The 18,333-nt window shown below is 35.7% G+C and overlaps 1 protein-coding gene across 2 annotated transcripts in view; it reads right to left on the bottom strand.

The window, feature by feature from the left end:
• LOC106057845 (cardioacceleratory peptide receptor-like) overlaps window positions 1-18,128 on the bottom strand; it is an 88,925-nt gene extending 70,797 nt beyond the window's left edge. Inside the window, exon 1 of one of the 2 annotated variants that reach the window (XM_056014244.1) lies at window positions 17,451-18,128. The gene's annotated coding sequence lies outside the window, so the exon portion shown is untranslated. The remainder of the gene's footprint in view (window positions 1-17,450) is intronic. The other variant, XM_056014243.1, reaches the window with a different exon arrangement.
• Window positions 18,129-18,333: the final 205 nt, after the last annotated feature.

Here is an 18,333-nt window from a genome sequence, read left to right as displayed (position 1 = left end):
ACCTGTGTTTGCCTTTTATTATTATTATATACATTAAAACTTGTATTTCTAATTATGCTATTACAAGCACAGATTCTTCTTCTTCTTCTTATTTTAACCATTATGAAAGACAAAACTCTCTAACACTGCCTGGCGCAACAAGATAAGTTTAATTCAAAGACCTATATATATTATATCTAAACTGGAAAACGGAAACGAATTCTTATCCGCGATTGATCAACTCACAGACCTATATTTAGAAATTGTTATGTATTAATCACGCAAATTCATGAAATAAATCCATTTCCTGTTAGTTTTCATTGAGATAATGTTTCGAAAATCCTAGATCGAAATAATTCACGTCTATTGATTTTAGTCATCTAATGTACATTTAAATAGATTATTACCTAGATCTTTTAAGATTATGTATCTAACAATTGCAAAATAATAATTATGAAACGAGAGTGCTCTTTTTTCGATGTTCAATTACTAGATCTAGATCTTTATGTAATATAGGTCAGGGTTGAAAAAAACAACAACCTTACCTCTTACAACAACTTTACCTCTTACAACTACTTTACCTCTTACAACAACCTTACCTCTTACAACAACTTTACCTCTTACAACTACTTTACCTCTTACAACAACCTTACCTCTTACAACAACTTTACCTCTTACAACAACTTTACCTCTTACAACTACTTTACCTCTTACAACAACCTTACCTCTTACAACAACTTTACCTCTTACAACTACTTTACCTCTTACAACAACCTTACCTCTTACAACTACTTTACCTCTTACAACAACTTTACCTCTTACAACTACTTTACCTCTTACAACTACTTTACCTCTTACAACTACTTTACCTCTTACAACTACTTTACCTCTTACAACTACTTTACCTCTTACAACAACCTTACCTCTTACAACAACTTTACCTCTTACAACTACTTTACCTCTTACAACTACTTTACCTCTTACAACAACTTTACCTCTTACAACTACTTTACCTCTTACAACAACTTTACCTCTTACAACTACTTTACAAAACAACGCCTTTTTCGACATTAAAAAAAAATTTCACGCCATTTTTTGTAGTGTTAAAATATCTCCATGTCCATTCTAGATATAATATATATAGGTCTGTGGATTAATTGTATTCTTAGCGGACTTTGATGGTTACTTTTTAAATAAGATTAGGAGATTTCTTTTTTCTGGTAACGTTCAGTACGACACATTCAGTGGTTTATATACTAGCAGTAAGCACCGGCTACGCCCGTTGCTTTGTTGCAAGGCTTTATACTGTTTATTATGGCCGGAACATCCCCCATCCATTCTTTGTTGTTTTTAATTTGAATAAACAGGCCTCATTGGTAACGATCACAGTGCGAGCCCGACACATACAGCATGGATTAAGAATTGTTTATGCAAGATAAATAATAAAATTGATTTAATTCTAAAAATAATAGAAGAAGAAATATGGTTAATTAGCTTGTATATAATCCCACAAATGACTCTAAAACATATATAAAATGTTATAGAGGAACCATAAAAAAAAACAGAATCATCAAACCAGACATACACACTGTGAGTGACCTCTTCATATTAAGCTGCATTCAATCAAGTGGATTTTTATCACAGACATTGATCAATGACTACGGATACATCATCCCAGGCATATTCCCTCCCCCCCCCCTCAGCGATCAGACACAGTGGCGTCCCAGAGTTTAGCTTCTGACGGTGATTACAGAATTTCTTGGCTAGAAATAGAACTTACATTTTCTTTTAGATAACTCTGTTCCTACACTCTTTGTGGTTTGAGTTCCTATTCAAAACAATAGTCAATTTTCTTTTTCAGTTAAAGAAATACACTGAACTTAATTACTCTTAATTCAATAAAAAAAGAAAAGACTTTTTTACTTTTTTTTTTTTTTTTGACTGACGAAGCCAGCTTTCTATTTATAATAGAAAAAAAAAGGAAAGAAAGAATTCCGCCCACACGACAGTGTTTAGCGCTACTATTTCGGTCTCAATAAAAATATATTTAGCGTGAAAGTTAACTCCAATGTATTTGTTCATATAAGAGAGTGTTGTCCTAGTTTCAATAGCTACCTACAAAGTACAAACTGGACACGTCCTAGCAATTAGTGCTCAGAGTTAGAGCATTTTAAAGATTGCCCAACCCAAAAGAGCTTGCAGATAACTGCTCAGTAACTTGAAATCATTTTGTACAACGCTTATGAACGCTTACATGAACTCACTCTGTATCTTTCTTGTATATTTGTATCCTTCTTAAATATTTCTTAGTATATTTCCTTCTCTGTAATCGAAATTTCAATCACTTCTACTTACCAAATCACCATCAAATTATGCAAACAAACTGAAGCTCAATAACAACACATGAATACATCCATAAAATCAACCATTTAGTTGATAACTTAGATACACCAAACACACTCTGCTTTCATATAGAAAATGTAATAAAATACGGGGTATTAAACCATGTGTATAGAATTGGGATATTTGAATTGAAAGGAAGCTAGAGCTAAATAAATTAATTGAATGTTAATGTAAATATTATCTCAAAGAAGAAAACGGCTTTGTCTGCATGAGATGCTGGAAAATATGTGGGTCGCAACTGCGCTTGCTTGGTCAAGTGAAACATTGCACTCATCCTTAATCTTCGGAATCAAAGACATTGCCCTTATATTAAAGACTGTATGTTAATGTAAAGACTGTATCAAAGACTGTATTGTAATACACAGATGATATCAATGATTGTATCTTACTGTAGAGATATCAAGGACTGTATATCTAAGTTGATCATAAAAAAAATCTTTGTATTTGATTTGGTAATTAACTTTGTCATAATCGCCATTTTAACAAATTATTTTTCCTTTTACAAAAACACTTTTAAACATGATCATTAAAATTGCACTACATAGTATATGCTTACATTTTACAATTTAAATTGTATGTACAATTACAATAAAACATCAACCCAATATATTCCTCAGTACAGGAACAGATGTGTAATCTTAATAAAAAAAAAAGAGTGGTCTTTTAACCAAACAAAAAGTAAATTAAAACGCGTAAACTATTATTTCAAAATGACACAAGATCAAATCTCTGATTGGCTACACAAAATTAGACAAATGAATTGGCCAGGAAGCAAATATGTATCAAAATTCTAATTGGTTGGAAGAACAAGGATACATCCCAAAGAACCAACCCTAGCTTCTAGATCGATCAGGAGAAGGACTTAGAAAATCAATAAATAATATCTCGTTAGAGAGATTGGTTCAGTGACTTTAGTCTAAGTCCTATTCTGTTGTTAGGAGTTCTGTCCTCTTTAACTATGTTATGAACAGAAAAGTAAATACTATAGATTGTATTAGGCAATTTGATCAAGTGTATCAATTAGTAAAGCTCAATTAATAATACAATTAAAATCTACGTTGAATTTGTCGTCTGCTGTCTCCAGCAGTGTGTGTGTAGCTAGGTCAACATCAAACACGCAGCACGCAAAGAAGGTGACCACTATCAATGGCAATATATAAATATATATATATATATTAAATACTTAAAACAACAACGCTTATACGAAGTGTGACTATATCAACTAGTTTGGATCAGTCATGTCATTAGATTTGTTATAGATCTAGACAAACAAAAAAAAATCTGTGCAATTAATAATATTTTTACATAATTTTAATGGCACCCGAAAGGGTAATTAGGAGCTAATAATTTTTTGTGGTTTGTCCGTCCGTCCGTCCCGTTTAGATCTCGCAAACTAGAAAAGATATTGAAAACCCGACAGCATGATATTTTAGACCATTCAAAGTTCTGATGCAAACGGCTACTTTTTTCTTTTCTTGAAGTGAAAATTTTAATTTTTAAAATCAACTATGCAAGCAGTTTTTTCATAAAGTTACACCATTTTTACAACTGTTCACTATTAATAGTAACAAACACTAGAGGCTTTATATTAATGTGGATAGGAATTTACCATATCTGTGACACATTTCTGCAAACGGTTTTAGATTTTTTGTCAAAATTTTTTTTTTTTTTACAATTGTACTACAAAGTTATATACGTTCTGTCATATTAACTACTTCATTTACAAAAAAAAAATGTTTAGTTTTATTTTTGAAGAGAAAAAAACAATTTTGTATGTATATAAGTGGAACATAATTTAAAACAACAATTAATAAGTAGTTTTTCATATTAATGGTACATTGGTGACTACACAATAGAAGTAAGATGAATTAGATAATTATTATATGACATCAGTTAGGCCAGGTTCACATCGCACTTCTTCACTTTCACCTATTCATTGGTCTGCTAGACCGTTGGGTCACCACACAAGATCTGTCAACCTTCCTTCTTCATTTTTCTCTTTGATAGAATTTCATACTGATATTATTTTCAAAAATATTGAAACCTGCCTTTTTACCTGCTTGGATGGACCACTTCGGGAGTCGATTTTGAGTTTGTGTTCCCATACAAACTGTCTTCGTAACCTTGTTTTTTGCTTAGCGCTATTTTATGATTTTAGCTTTCTCAATACGCTAATATCCTATCACTTAGAAGAACAAAATAATAGCTCTATTACAAGATAAATAAAAGAGGTATTGTCTTTTTTTTTTAAAAGCTATATTTTTTTGTTTGTTTCTCTTGTTCGCAAATATTTTTGAGACATCGATGATGATATTGTTTCATTATTTTGGACCTTTCTAAAACTACGCGGAAAAAGGCAATTAAAATAAAAAAAAACGCTAGAAAAACAGGCCACTTGCGGTTGGATGGCTTTCACAAAATGACCAGTCCAGTCTGAGTGGTCTGTAATGATGAACTAACTGATCGAGACGTCCAGTGGTCCTTGTGTTGTCCAGCGGGTGTTGCAAGTGGCTAGACATGACTGACCGCTTGTGACTACAGCCGATGTTTTGGTTATCGGTCCCGATGTAGACTTTGTAATTAGGTAGCACGCGATAAAGTAAACACTGGTTTCTAGTGGCTGGTAGTCTTCTAGTAATTCAGTGTTTCCCAAACCTTTTTTCCTTATCGGAACACTTCGCACATTCTGAGTATTTGGCGGACACATTTTGCTTATTTTTTTTTTTTTTTTTGAGAAATTAACTTACGTAGTGGCCTACTAGCTAATTATTCCAGTAGTTCTCGAAACACATATTCAGCCGTCGAGGAACACTAGGGTTCCACGGAACACAGTTTGAGAAACAATATTCCAGTTGAATCGTTAGGGTTAGAGCCAATTTCGTTAAAGTAAAATAACTTAATTCTTCACTACCTCTATATACCTATCAACCTAAATACATACACTATCTATCTATCTATCTATCTATCTATCTATCTATCTATCTTTCTATCTTTCTATCTATCTATCTATCTATCTATCTATCTATCTATCTATCTATCTATCTATCTATCTATCTATCTATCTAACCAAACTGAAATTAAAAAACAGTGTCACTTGTAAAATATACCAATCCAATTTTTAAATGTTATAATTATCCAGAGAAGCTATTGTGTCTGTTTATTTTATGAATCCAGTCTATTTGACTGAAGTGATTTTGGTTTGTTTTTCTACGACCCCTAATTGCCACATTTTCTTTGTGCTAGTGATCAATATGTCAAAGTTAATGCCAAGTATGAAATAATTACTGGTGTAAATGATCAGATGATAAGAACATATGTACTCCCTCATACAGATGTACATGCCAGCTAGCTAATATGTCTGTCAAATATTAAAATTCTGCCTGACTAAATTTTAGAAATGTTTTAAAAGAAATTGTTTATTAATAAAGCTTTAAATCCGTAGCTACAGGTCATAAGAATGCAGACTTAAAAAAATTGCGTGATTATGTCCCTTGAAATGTGAAATGATTACTCTACGAATGTTGAACAGAGTACTCTTGGTTAATAACATTTTTTTTGTGCGTCTAGTCTCTTTTTCATAGTTAAGTCACAGCTCTATACATCATCTTCACTTATCTCTTAGCCTGTTGGAGCGTTGAGGCACCACACATGATCAGTTGATCATCATTCTCCATTTCTCTGTCTTTTGACAGTATTAGAGCGAAACCAATCGTCCTAGAAGGCCTGAACACTGACCTGTAACGTTGTAACCTGTGGGCAGTGGACACGTCACAGGTCTGTGTTGGTGTGTACTAGAACGAATGGTCTCTTTCATTGTGAGGCCTGTCCAGTCTTTCCCTTCTTCTGTCTGTCTCTCCCTCTTCGCCTGGTACCTTGGCAAGCCCTGACGATATTGTTCTGTAACCGTACAGTCTTTACTTGAGTTTTTTAACAGTGGCCAGAACGTGATTTGAATTCTTAATACAAACGTTAGGTCTGTTCTTCTATACGGTTTTAAGACTTAGAAAGTCACAAAAAATAATAAGGAAAAACTCCAGTCATCGTGCATAGTTGCCTACGCCGGATTTAGGGAATCAGATGGCAAGAAAGATATCCACAGTCAACTTGTGGGAGAGAACCAAGCAAAAGCCATGGCTATTACAAAGTGAAAGTGTAGATGTCTAGGACACACCCTGAGAAAACAAGCTACCAATGTTGCAAGGCAGGCACTTGATAGGAATTCAAAAGGAATTCACAAGGAAATTGGAAAATGGGCAGACCCAAGCCAACCTGGAAGAGTTCAGTCATCAGTGAAACTAAGGATACTGGAATGACATGGGGGAAGGCGAAGAAAGCTGCTCAGAACCAAGTTTGGTAGAGTTGTGTTTGAGGTCCCATGCTCCTCCCGGGAGGCTTACAGGAAGAAGTCAAGTAAACCAACTTAGAAGTTCATCAATGAGCCTCATCGTCATTGTGATCTGGTATTGGATTTCCTCATTTGTGATGTGGTCTTTTGATACCTAGAATCCTTTTGTAGCGTCTCGGTTCCTTGGCTAGGATCCTTCTCTCTAATTCTGCAGCTAGATTCCACGATTTGCGAACTTTACGTTTATTTGTATAAATATTAATTTAATAGAAATATTTTTTCAAAAGTCGAAAAAAGGTTTCCCGTAGTATTCTCCAAAGACAACATGTCACTGACGCATGCGTAATGATGCTTTTTTTTCCCCGGAAGTCATTTCCCCACTCACTTTAGCCGAACTCTTTAGCAACAAAGATAGACCAAGTTTTAATCTTATCATCACCCACGCCATCTGATGACGCTAAAGTCACTGTTCCCAAATGAAAGACATAGCTCTAGAACTCAAGAGAATTTTTGTTTTCATACTGACATTGCTTTAATTCAATGGACAGTGAAAGGCTGGCATGATGGGCCATTGACAGTCAATAATTCTGAATCCTTAAAAGTGCCGAAAACTGAAATCTTTTCTTTTCACACATTTGTCAGATATAAAAACTATTTTATCAAATTAATGGCATCGCTAGAAATTTTTTTTTTTTAAAATCCCAATTAGTTTGGATCAGGATATCTCATTAGAGTTATGAAATAAATCCTCTAATTAAATAAATGTTTTGTTATACAACAGCTTTTAAGAAAACAACTAAGAAAAACTATTATCTATATAGGCCTATAATTGTATTACATGCAAATCTACTGTTAATTTAATACTAGCTCTATGTTAAAGAATTATAATTACAATTACTGAGGCTCTCCCTCAGGTCCAAGGGGAAGTGGGAGTGAGATATTTCACCTGGCTACGCAGTTCTGTGATTAGCACATTTTTTCACACAGTGCCGAACTTTAGTCAGTGGAAGCCTTGCGCATGATCTATGAGCAAGCCCCTATTATCTTTAATAGTCAATGCAAATACACTGCTATATGTTTGGCCCTTTTGCCATTTTTAACGTATTCGTGACCGCGATCCGCTTGCTGGTGGTCAATTTAATAGTTCTCCATCCGATGTCTTCGTCTGGATTCGACAGAGAGTCTCACAAGTGTGTTTCATGCAGCCATCGTAGGAGATTTCCAGCTGTCTATTTCAAAAGCACATTTTCTATTACCAGGTCTGCAAAGAGACCAAGTATCTGAGACGCTGCAAAGTCTGGAAGTGAACTCACCTGGGTCATCTTTCTTAGGACGCGTCAAGTCTCCATAGAATTATTTTTCTTTATGATAAGATTCGGTGTTCTCTGCGGGAGCATAAGGTAGTGATGGCAGTCACATCATTGTTCGGTAGTTAGTGACATTTATTGGTTAAGGATCACGAGACTCACTTGTTTATGGAGAATATGATCTCGCGCGGGGAAATCAAGGGACCACAATTGACTTGATCACATGGTCAAGTAGTAGACCTCAGAAATATTATAGAAGACAGACGTGTCTTGTATTTAAGATGAAAGTATTATTAGCTATGTATTAATTGAATTCCTTTGGATTACACTATTGTTTTATGTGAAATATTCTACCCAACTTCTTGATGGCTGAAGTTACCAATATATTGTAAACTGTTTGTTTATCATAATAAAAGTGTCATCTGCTACGTATTGTGTATTCCACTTGAGTCTATATGTTGTGGTGATAATACTCAGTAACTCTAGTGGACATACGCAACAACAAGTTTGGCGTGGATACAGATAATACACGAAGAACACTTTCATACCAGAAGAGGTATCCATAATAATACAAGAAGCACTCATTCAAATAATGTCTGACAATGGCAAAGATGATATTAAAACATTTAGAGTCACCCTATGTGAATTTAAGCAACATCAATCGACCAACAGTGCTAATAGAACAGTGGCGGTTGCAAGAAACGAAACGATTGGTCTAGTTATCCTATCTATTATAGTGATTTGTTCTATTCTCTAAATAGTGTTACAAATGACAGTGATAGGTAGAGGTCAATGTATGACCCCGGCGAGATAACACAGCAGCGGATGTTCTCTGGAATGTACATGTATCAACAAAGACAGGATGTGACGTGTCCTTACGTGTTATTCCAGAACAGTGGCGTAACTAAGGGGGGGGGGATGGGGGGGAGAATTTTAAAATCCCCCCGGGGGGGCCCCCAAATGGGTGTCCGAAATAAATTTGTAAATACATACATTAATATATTTGATTGACAAATAGTGTCAACAGGTGTCTTTTTTTTTTCAACATTTATAGATGAAATGTATCACAAAGACTAAACCTAGATCTAGGTCTATCAGTACGTTGACTTTGTTGACATTTTAAAAATATTTTTTCCTACAGAGATCAAAGTTTTTTTTTTAAATAATAAAACTGCATGATATACAGCGAATTCCAGTTATCTTGTTACCTTTACTAATAATAGATCTAAATGGCGAGTATTGTGTGGCTACACTACTTAACCTTGAACCAAAATTTACAGAAACGAGTATAACAGATCTAAAAGTTATTCTTAACAATGCTAAAATAGTCCATTATTCGGGTTTGGCGTCTATAATTTCAGAATTAAACTTCTCACTCGAGTTATTACCCCTGTATTTATCTTTCCTCCATTCAATGGAAACTCCCTTTTTTATTTCCATCTAATCCTTTTGCTTTCGCACAAAACATAAACAAAAACAATGACGTAATATCATATAATATTAGCACATCCTTCCTTTTGAAGTTATTATCACACCCTTCCTTTTAAAGTTCTTAAGAGTGATATCTACTAGCAGGGCCGGCCCCAGCATTTGCGGGGCCCTATGCGAAACGGATCGCGCGGGGCCTAGTCTGGGTAGGGATAAGCATAATGTCAAAATTATTTTTTTTTATTTTGAAAATAGGCCTACTTTCGTCATTTACAATAAATTTTTATCAAATGAAAGCTCGCAATGCCACTTTTTATTTATAGGCACCCCAAAATGTCAATTTGGTCTATTCTTCAGGAGATCTAAATAAATTCAAAAAAAAATCAGGACTATATCGCATATTTTACCATTTCATTAGATTTCCTGGAGGTCCTGGAAAATAAGGAGATCGCGAAAACCATGTTAATTTATTTACGTTATAATGGTTTAATTTAATACTTAGAATAAGCGCGGGGCCTATGAAAGCGTGGGTCCCACTGCCACCGCATAGGCTGCAGAGGCCTAAGGCCGGCCCTGTCTACTAGGAACTTTAACAATTCGTCCACTTCTGGTTGTCTTGACTGGCACAATAAGTTCTCTAGACATTGGTCTATAACTGTCTGTTTCGTTTGTTCCAATAGTTTGCAGTTCATTGTCTTCATCGGTATCATAGTACCCAGAGATGTCTTCATCGAAACTCTTATTCAAAAAGCGTTGATTTCTTCTGTATGTTTTTCCATCGTCTGTCTTTATGATTTAAGATCTGGGTGCTGAATGTTTTTTTATGACAACTGCTTTCTGGCATGTTTGACCTAGACGAACTCTCAGACAGAATAATCTTTAGGTAGTCTAGCTTTTGCATCGTATTTCACTTTGCTTTTCATCTGTCGTTCGTTGAGTAATGTCTCTGCATTTTGAGCTACCGATGGTTTCAATAGTTTGGGATCAGTTGGAATGATTCCCTGAGTCTTCTACTCGTCAGCAGTTGTGATGGTGAATACGGCAGTCTACTTATCGGAGTATTTCTATACTCGAGCATAACGAGATATGGATCTTTCCCACTTTTGTATGCTCTGAATGCTTTTGCTTTCGCACAAAACATAAACAACCAACAATGACTTAATACCATATAATATTAGCACAGAATCTTCTTCATGCAGTGGAAAATTAAGAATTTTTTCCCTATCTTGAATTCTGGTCAAAGCTCCTGCGCCCAATTAATATAGTTCAGAAGAAACTACAAAAGTCTGGACTGCATATACGGAAGCTGCTAAAGAAATTAGTACCCTTTCATGCTTTCTGCAAAATGATGAGAAACTGACAAAAACCCAATCCATCGAAAAAGCAAATGAAGATAGTGAATACTATGGATTCCCTGTAATCAAAATAACCAGAAGAAAGAAAAGACTTGATGGGAAATTGAGTTCTAATGTAGGACTGTCAACAGAACTGCAATTCAAACGTGTTGCGACAGAAGTGCTGGACAGATTTTATATGGAGATGAAGGGCAGATTCCAAAGGCTGGAAAGAAAATGGATACCTTTGGGCTTCTTCTTGAACCAAGACACCTGTTAGATGAAGACACGCTTATGACAAACTGTGCTACTTTTCCTGTTTGTATGATGAAATAAATGGAAATCGCTTTTTCAAGGATGTCATTGATACACGAGCACTTTTCAACCAGTAATACAATCACCAATAGACATATTTAGGAAAAAGGCTTCATATGGTAATTACGTGTGCTCAAACTTTGCAACCTCCACCGAATACCGCTAACTCAGGCCACTTCCATTACGTCATGTGAGAGATCATTCTCAAAGCTCAAGTTCATCAAAAACTATCTCAGGAGCAAAATGACGCAAGAAAGGCTTTTCATGGCTTTAATGTCAGTGAAGTCACAAATACTAGAAAGTATCGATGTAGTTGATGTTATAGATTTCTTTGCTGCAAATAATGAACGACGTGAAGCGATATCAATTTAGATTTGTTACTTGTGCATTATTTAACTAATAAACAACGGCATTATTCATTAAAAGAGTCTTCATGATTATTTTTTTGTTAAGTTTACTGATATACTGAACCAATTTGATTTTGGGCTTATATATATTTGCGTACATTATCTCATGTCATATGTCGAATGTCAAAATGCAAGGGGCCCCCGAAGAGGTCAATCCCCCCGGGCCCCCAAATCCCTAGTTACGCCCCTGTTCCAGAAGGTACTAGCAATGTCCAGTGACAGATAGAGGTCACAACTTGTGACCCCGGTAAGATGATACCGCAGCCGATGTTTTCTGGAATCTACATATATAAACAAAGACAGGATGTGACGTTTCCTCACGTGTTATTCCAGAGGATACTAGCCGTGTTTGTGCAACTTTGGACAAGCGATTAGGGTCTCTATATAAGCCAGAGAGTTAATGTGAAAGTCAGTCGTGAGTGAGTCGTCGGTACTGTTGTCTACTGTGCGAGACAGTAGAAGATAGATGTGTACGACTCGATGCAAGTTAAATAGGGTAGAGTTAACTGGAGTGGACTACTGTCGTTAAAGTCTATACAGCGAACAACAGTGGACTTGAGCCGTTACAGTCGATACAGTCGATGTAAGACGTGTGCGGCTCTGATTCGGTAGACTTGAGTACGACTTGGTTCAGCTTTGGGAGACCTGGAGCGACACTGGGAAGTGTGTCGTTGGTCTGTTCTGTGGAATACGGCTCGATGCAAGTTGAGAAGAGATGAATTGCAACGAAGTGAAGAGATGAATTGCAACGAAATATAGCTAACTGTAAACTGACAGATGTACAGTCTTCTACGCTACATGTTACAGTCACGAATTGTTAGGGTTAATAGTCATTAAAGTTATATGAAACTGAAAGTTGAGTCGTCAAGTTCTTTGCAGTGTTTTTATTTATGTGCCTACTAATACATTTAGCCAGTAGATTCAGAAATACGTAACAATATGAATAGTCCCAATCAACTGATGTCTTATATGGAATACTGTGTGCATATTAATTTTGTGACTCCAGTTGGGGATATTAAATTATTCACATTTTTAAAAGTGGACTTGTGTTAATTAATTAATTAACATTTCAAGAATCGCTCTACATCCGGTAACTAGATTTCAATTACCCACATTATACCAGCGTAACACCGAGTTTACTTTTACCTTTATGTGATGTTAGTTTTCAATGTTTTCGGTGATCTTTTTATTGTTCTCATTTACGATTTTGAGTTTACGAATAAAATAAATATGTGCACGCAGTCAGATAGTAACTTCAACAGCTTTGTACGATGCTTACATAAAAAGTCAAATGTCCTTGAGGCTTGAGGTCAACTATCAGGGAAGAGTGGTGCACGACAAGTAGCAGATGTGACCTACGAGTTGTTCACATCAAACGAAGACGAAATTAATTGGCTCTTAAACACATGAAGCATGCTTACTATTTACCAAATATGTAATTTTGTTAAGACGCTACACAAACAGAAAAAAATTAAATTCATTTTGTGGTTCTGGTAGCAGACGGTTCTATACAGTTAATAATGTAGAAGTTTATACAAGCTACAGGAGACCTTTATTTAATCTCACAAGTTTATTACTTAAGCCTGTCTTAAGTAAGGCTGTGTAAAGACAACCAATGAAACACCAACAGGGCCCAGCCTCGTCGCACTTCTCTGTCTTTACAGATAAAGATTATTGTGTTATAGGTTTATTCATCATTGTTAACAAACCCAGATCAGCGTTCGAATAGCAAACTTCGCATCTATACTATTAACGTATTGGAATTAATCTTAACTTTAAAATCAACCCTAAACCGAGCACTATGTTGATGGCAGCAAAGAAGATCACCTCATAAATCCTCTCAGTGCAATATTTAACATTAAACTTCGTTCAGCCTTGAATTATCTGAAGTAAACAGCAGAAATAGGATTCTTCAGTTTAATGACAGACACTCTCGAATAGCCCAAATCATTAGATGTTAAGGTCATCGGAAGACAAGAGCTAGAGGGGCGGCAGTAACGACCACACAATAGCTGGCCCCTAATAGAGCGTTGCACAGTGCAATGATTCTCACAGACTGCGGTGGGTAATAATCTGGTGTTTACAACAATAGATGACAATTCTTCTCGTTTACAGAACTTCGCGTCCATGAAAAGGGAATAGCCGCTATTAGTTTTGTGTCTGTCTGTTCGTCCGTCCATCCCGTTTAGATCAGCAAAAAAAAAAAAAAAAAAATTAGAAAAGATGATAAAAATCGGACTTTATGATATTTTAGATCCTTCATAGCTCTGATGCAAATGTTTTGTTTTTTCTGAAAGCGAGCCGTTTAAATTTTAATGCTTAATTTGCAAAAAATTTTTTTCACACAACATACATCATTTCTAATACTATTCACTATTTAAAAAAGGGAGATTATTGTAATTCGATTAGTAATCATCCACCTTTAGTCCTCTTCCCGAGACCTTCGATGAGATTGGCCCTTTAATGAACCATCAATTAAATAATCAATCAATAACATTAGTTAAGCCAGGCTCTCATTGAACCATATCTTCATAGCAATCAGTACACTGAATAGACTTGAATATTAACAATATTATAATAATACAATTAATATATATCAGTATCCTGTGGTATCATGTCGTCAGTCGACGTAACAATACAATAATAGAAATACCACTTTTGATACGTTGGTTCGTTAAATTTTGCAGTTAATAGTTTCTAATATTCTTGCTGAAAACATTGAAACCCGCCTTTTTTACCCGCCCTTTTTACACAAAACTATCTTTTAACAATTTTATTACTTCGACAAATTATATATGCCGGCTTCCAAAGGGTCCATATTTCTATTTGCCTAAAGCCTCAACATCGTTTAAGCCGGCTCTGTATGCCCACGTTTTCATTCAGTTTTGAAATAAATATAGCTTGACCCTGAACCCGATCTTGATTTAGGTAACACCCAAAACAAAAACGGACTTTGTTTTACGCACCAGAAAGGAAACGTTTGTGTCAGGAATAGCCCAACCTAGAATTTCGATGACGCGTAGATTAGGTGACACATTACAGCAGGGATTCTCAGCCTATGGGGCGCGCCACGCTGACAAACGGAGACTATTTCTGAAGCTCAGATTACAGGAAAACGTTTAGTAGTCCCAGACTCTTTTTGCAGAATCTAGTCTACAATCGGCTTATTCAAAAACACCTCCCCATTGATTATATAAGCGTTATCAGTGAATATGCTTAGGCAATAGCTAGATAAAATATGTCAAACCTCTGGTCTTGCTGGTCTAAACATTTAGATTTCTAGTAAACCTTAAATAAACCCATGAAATTTCAGTTTTAATTAACTTAAAATGAAGCTGCTTACTTGTTCAAAAGAATAAATGACTTCATGTTTCTTTGCAAGAAAAGAAAATATTTTCCCATTCTTTGCAATATGTCTGACCTATGGTGAAAATTAATATTGCCAATTCACATATAATCTAGTAAGTATTGCTCTATATCATTGATAGATTTGATTGTGTGTGTGTGTGTGCGTGTCGGTATGCGTGTGGAAAACGTCTAGTAATACACATGACTTAATGGGCTTCTGGCCAGGGCCGGAGTTAGACGTAATAAGGCCCTATGCCCTTTGTAATCAACATGTGGAATTTCTAAAAGGACTCTGTGTGCTATGTGCCTGTATGAGGTTTGCGAAATGTGTAAATGTGGCTGTGGTATCGTGTGGGTGTGTGCCTGTGTGGGGTTTGCGAAATGTGTAAATGTGGCTGTGGTATCGTGTGGGTGTGTTTGTGTAATGTAAGTGGTTGCAGTGTGGTTTCGCTTGCTTGTATTGTGGTGTGCATGGTGTAGTCCTCCATGATAATGTGGCGAGATGTGTTCGCGATGTGTGCTTTAGTGTCAGTGGCGAAGATAGGAATTCGAGGGTCCTGGGAGCTTGACTTAATTATGGGCCCCTGCATTTTTATATTTTTATATCATAACATGAGATAATGGCGTAATAGTTAATTTTGAAAACACATTTCGCACATTCATTTGGGGCCCCTTCAAGTGGGGGCCAGTGGGAATTTTCAAATTAGGTTCCCCCACCCTAGCTACTCCACTAGTTAGTGTGGTTTCATAAAGAGGTAATTCTACATGAGGTGTGTCGGCATAAGAGAATAAGGAAATTTCGGCGCATCAAAAACGTGGAGGAAGAGGGGGGGGGTATTTTCGTCTTTAGCGTCAGGAGTGGGCGAGGGGAAACACAACTGGGTATCATGGTGTGGGCTGTTAGTGAATGAAAGAGAGAGAGAGAGAAAGAGAGAGAGAGAGAGAGAGAGAGAGAGAGAGAGTAGAGGGAATAATAAGAGAGATTGGGTTCACCGCAATCAAATGTACAATGTCAATCTAGACGCTGATCATTGGAATGGGTTAGAAAAACCTTGTTTTTTTTCTAAATCAAAAAAAAAAAAAAAGGAAAAAGATAAAAACTCCTTTTAAAAAACAACAAAGCTTATCTAAAAGGGAAGAAATCCATCCTTAATAACTATATCTACCAATAATATACAAGTAATGTCCCTTATTCGTTATCAAAACAATTTATTACCAATAATTAATTGACTAATTAAGTATTTTCGTTTATCGATTCATGTTTTTTAGGTACAATAAATAATTGTTTAAAGTATCAACTTTATTTGAGAATGCGTGAGGGAGGAATAGTGTTAACAGTTACCCATTTAATTTAGCCATATTTGTGAATACTTAAGTTTTAGAATTAGGGAAATGGCATCTACATTATTATTGAGAGATATAGTCGTATGTGCGGAGTACTTTCCTTTAGATAAGCTTTGTTTCTTGTTTTTATTTTAAAGGAATAAAGAAAATATTTCTCCGGTTTTTCATTCGGTAAAGAAAAAAGTGTAAACTAGGAGCAGAAATGGTAACAAAAAAAAACTTAATTAGGACTTTCTGGGATTTCGCTTTTGATCTTTTACATAATCATGGATCCTGATACACAATGGAATATACTTTTTAAATTTAGTGGCATAGAAAATGTTTCAACTGTGTGAACAAATTTCTCTTGTTGGATAAATATTTTAACGGAAGGATCCAACATGAGCTCATTGTTAATTTTGTTTTTTTCAATGTTCAGTAATTGATACCCCCGTGGGATCAGAAGTAACGCACGGAAGGGAACCTGAGAGGGAACTTGAGATGTTTTCACAGACACTACTTGATGACTGCTACTTTGCGACACATCAGTTCTATTTCAGAGTTAATCACGTCGAGAGCATCAAGTATAACATTACGAAGCTTTAATTTTCTGTCATTCTGGGAATTCTGTTTTCATGGCAACCGTAGTCTTAAGATATCTTTACTATCGGACAAAGTAGTGAAATTTGCCCATTTGGGGTGTCACCAGGGAATGCTGACCATGTCCTTCAAAACTGTATTCTTTACCAAGAGACCCGAACAAAACACTGGTCTCAAAACACCCCAATAGAAAGAAAACTATATGAAGAGCCCCCTGATTTGGAAACCACTGCGCAGTTCATCTCATATATTGATCTAGTCATCTGAACGCTCCAACAAAATAACGAGAACGAGGAAGAAAAAGAAGGCAAACTAGAATTTTAATGTCTTATAAACAAATAAATATATAACGCACAGTTCTACAACCTTATATTAGACTGAGATTCAAAATTGGCTTCATTGCGATGAGGAATCACACGGCATTAACCAATAACTAATCTCTTTAACCTGGGTGCCAAAAAAAAAAGTATTTTGTATGTCCAACTGTGACTGGCGTTGAATTATACTTAATCTTAGTCGTTGGTGGGTCCAGTGGGATGGATTTTAAAGAGATTCACCCCTTATTTGAATGTCATTCAGATATTAATTTAATTCTTCTTCTTATTAGGTTAATTTACGTATTAGTGGTGTCACATATAATGTTGACAGAAACAATCCTTACCTGTCAAGTGTTGGCTTTAGATCAATCTAATGTAACGAACATCTACACAAGAATAAATGTATATATAATCAATATCGCCTCGTGCAGTAAGTTTAAGCTGTTCCTTGTATACACAACTGATCACCAGGTTCCATTCTAAACACTATATAGTGATTAAATAAGTCTTACTAAATGAACTTGTTCTTACAGTATCACAGATGCTAGTAATGTGAATTATAAAACAGAAAAATTATAAGTACCAGACAGAAATTAAAATCTGTGTAATAGAAATGGTAGTAAAGCTTCTGAATACTTTTCCGAATTTATCGGCTATAAGTTCATCATCTTTTTTTTTATAGTATATACCTCATAACACGAACGCTAACGTCTAACGCATATCCAAAGTTTGATATACAACGTTAATCAGTGCAGCAAAGAAAATATGAACAACGATCTTTCACCTGTATTAATGGTAGTACGAAGGATGGGAGTTAACTTATTCTTTCCCCTAGTTTTACTAGCAAACAATTTAACAAGTAAATAGCTCGTTTATTCAAGTAAAACGGTCCACTCTACACCGATACAGACAATGTAATAGAGATGTATACAGCCATGAGTAGTTGAGCTTGACGCTGTCTGTAGAAGCCAATACTCTCAAAACTGGTAGTTGATGAATGTCCAAGCGAAAGTGATAGACAAACGAGAACTCCAGGAACCATACCACTCCCCCGCCGCTCCTACTCGCTTCCCAGCGCACATCCCACTCACAACCGGGTTAACTTAATATAAAAAAAAAGGGGGTGGGGGAGAGAGAGCGACTGCTGATGAGTTACGTTTCCTTGATTCTATTGCTATGCTTGGTTTCCTCGGTTTCCTCTCATTCAGTCCCTTTGAAAATGTTATG

Source organism: Biomphalaria glabrata, chromosome 16 (genome assembly GCF_947242115.1).
Source record: "Biomphalaria glabrata chromosome 16, xgBioGlab47.1, whole genome shotgun sequence".
NCBI classification, from domain to species: Eukaryota; Metazoa; Mollusca; class Gastropoda; family Planorbidae; genus Biomphalaria; species Biomphalaria glabrata.
This window is presented reverse-complemented; position numbering and strand designations above follow the sequence as displayed.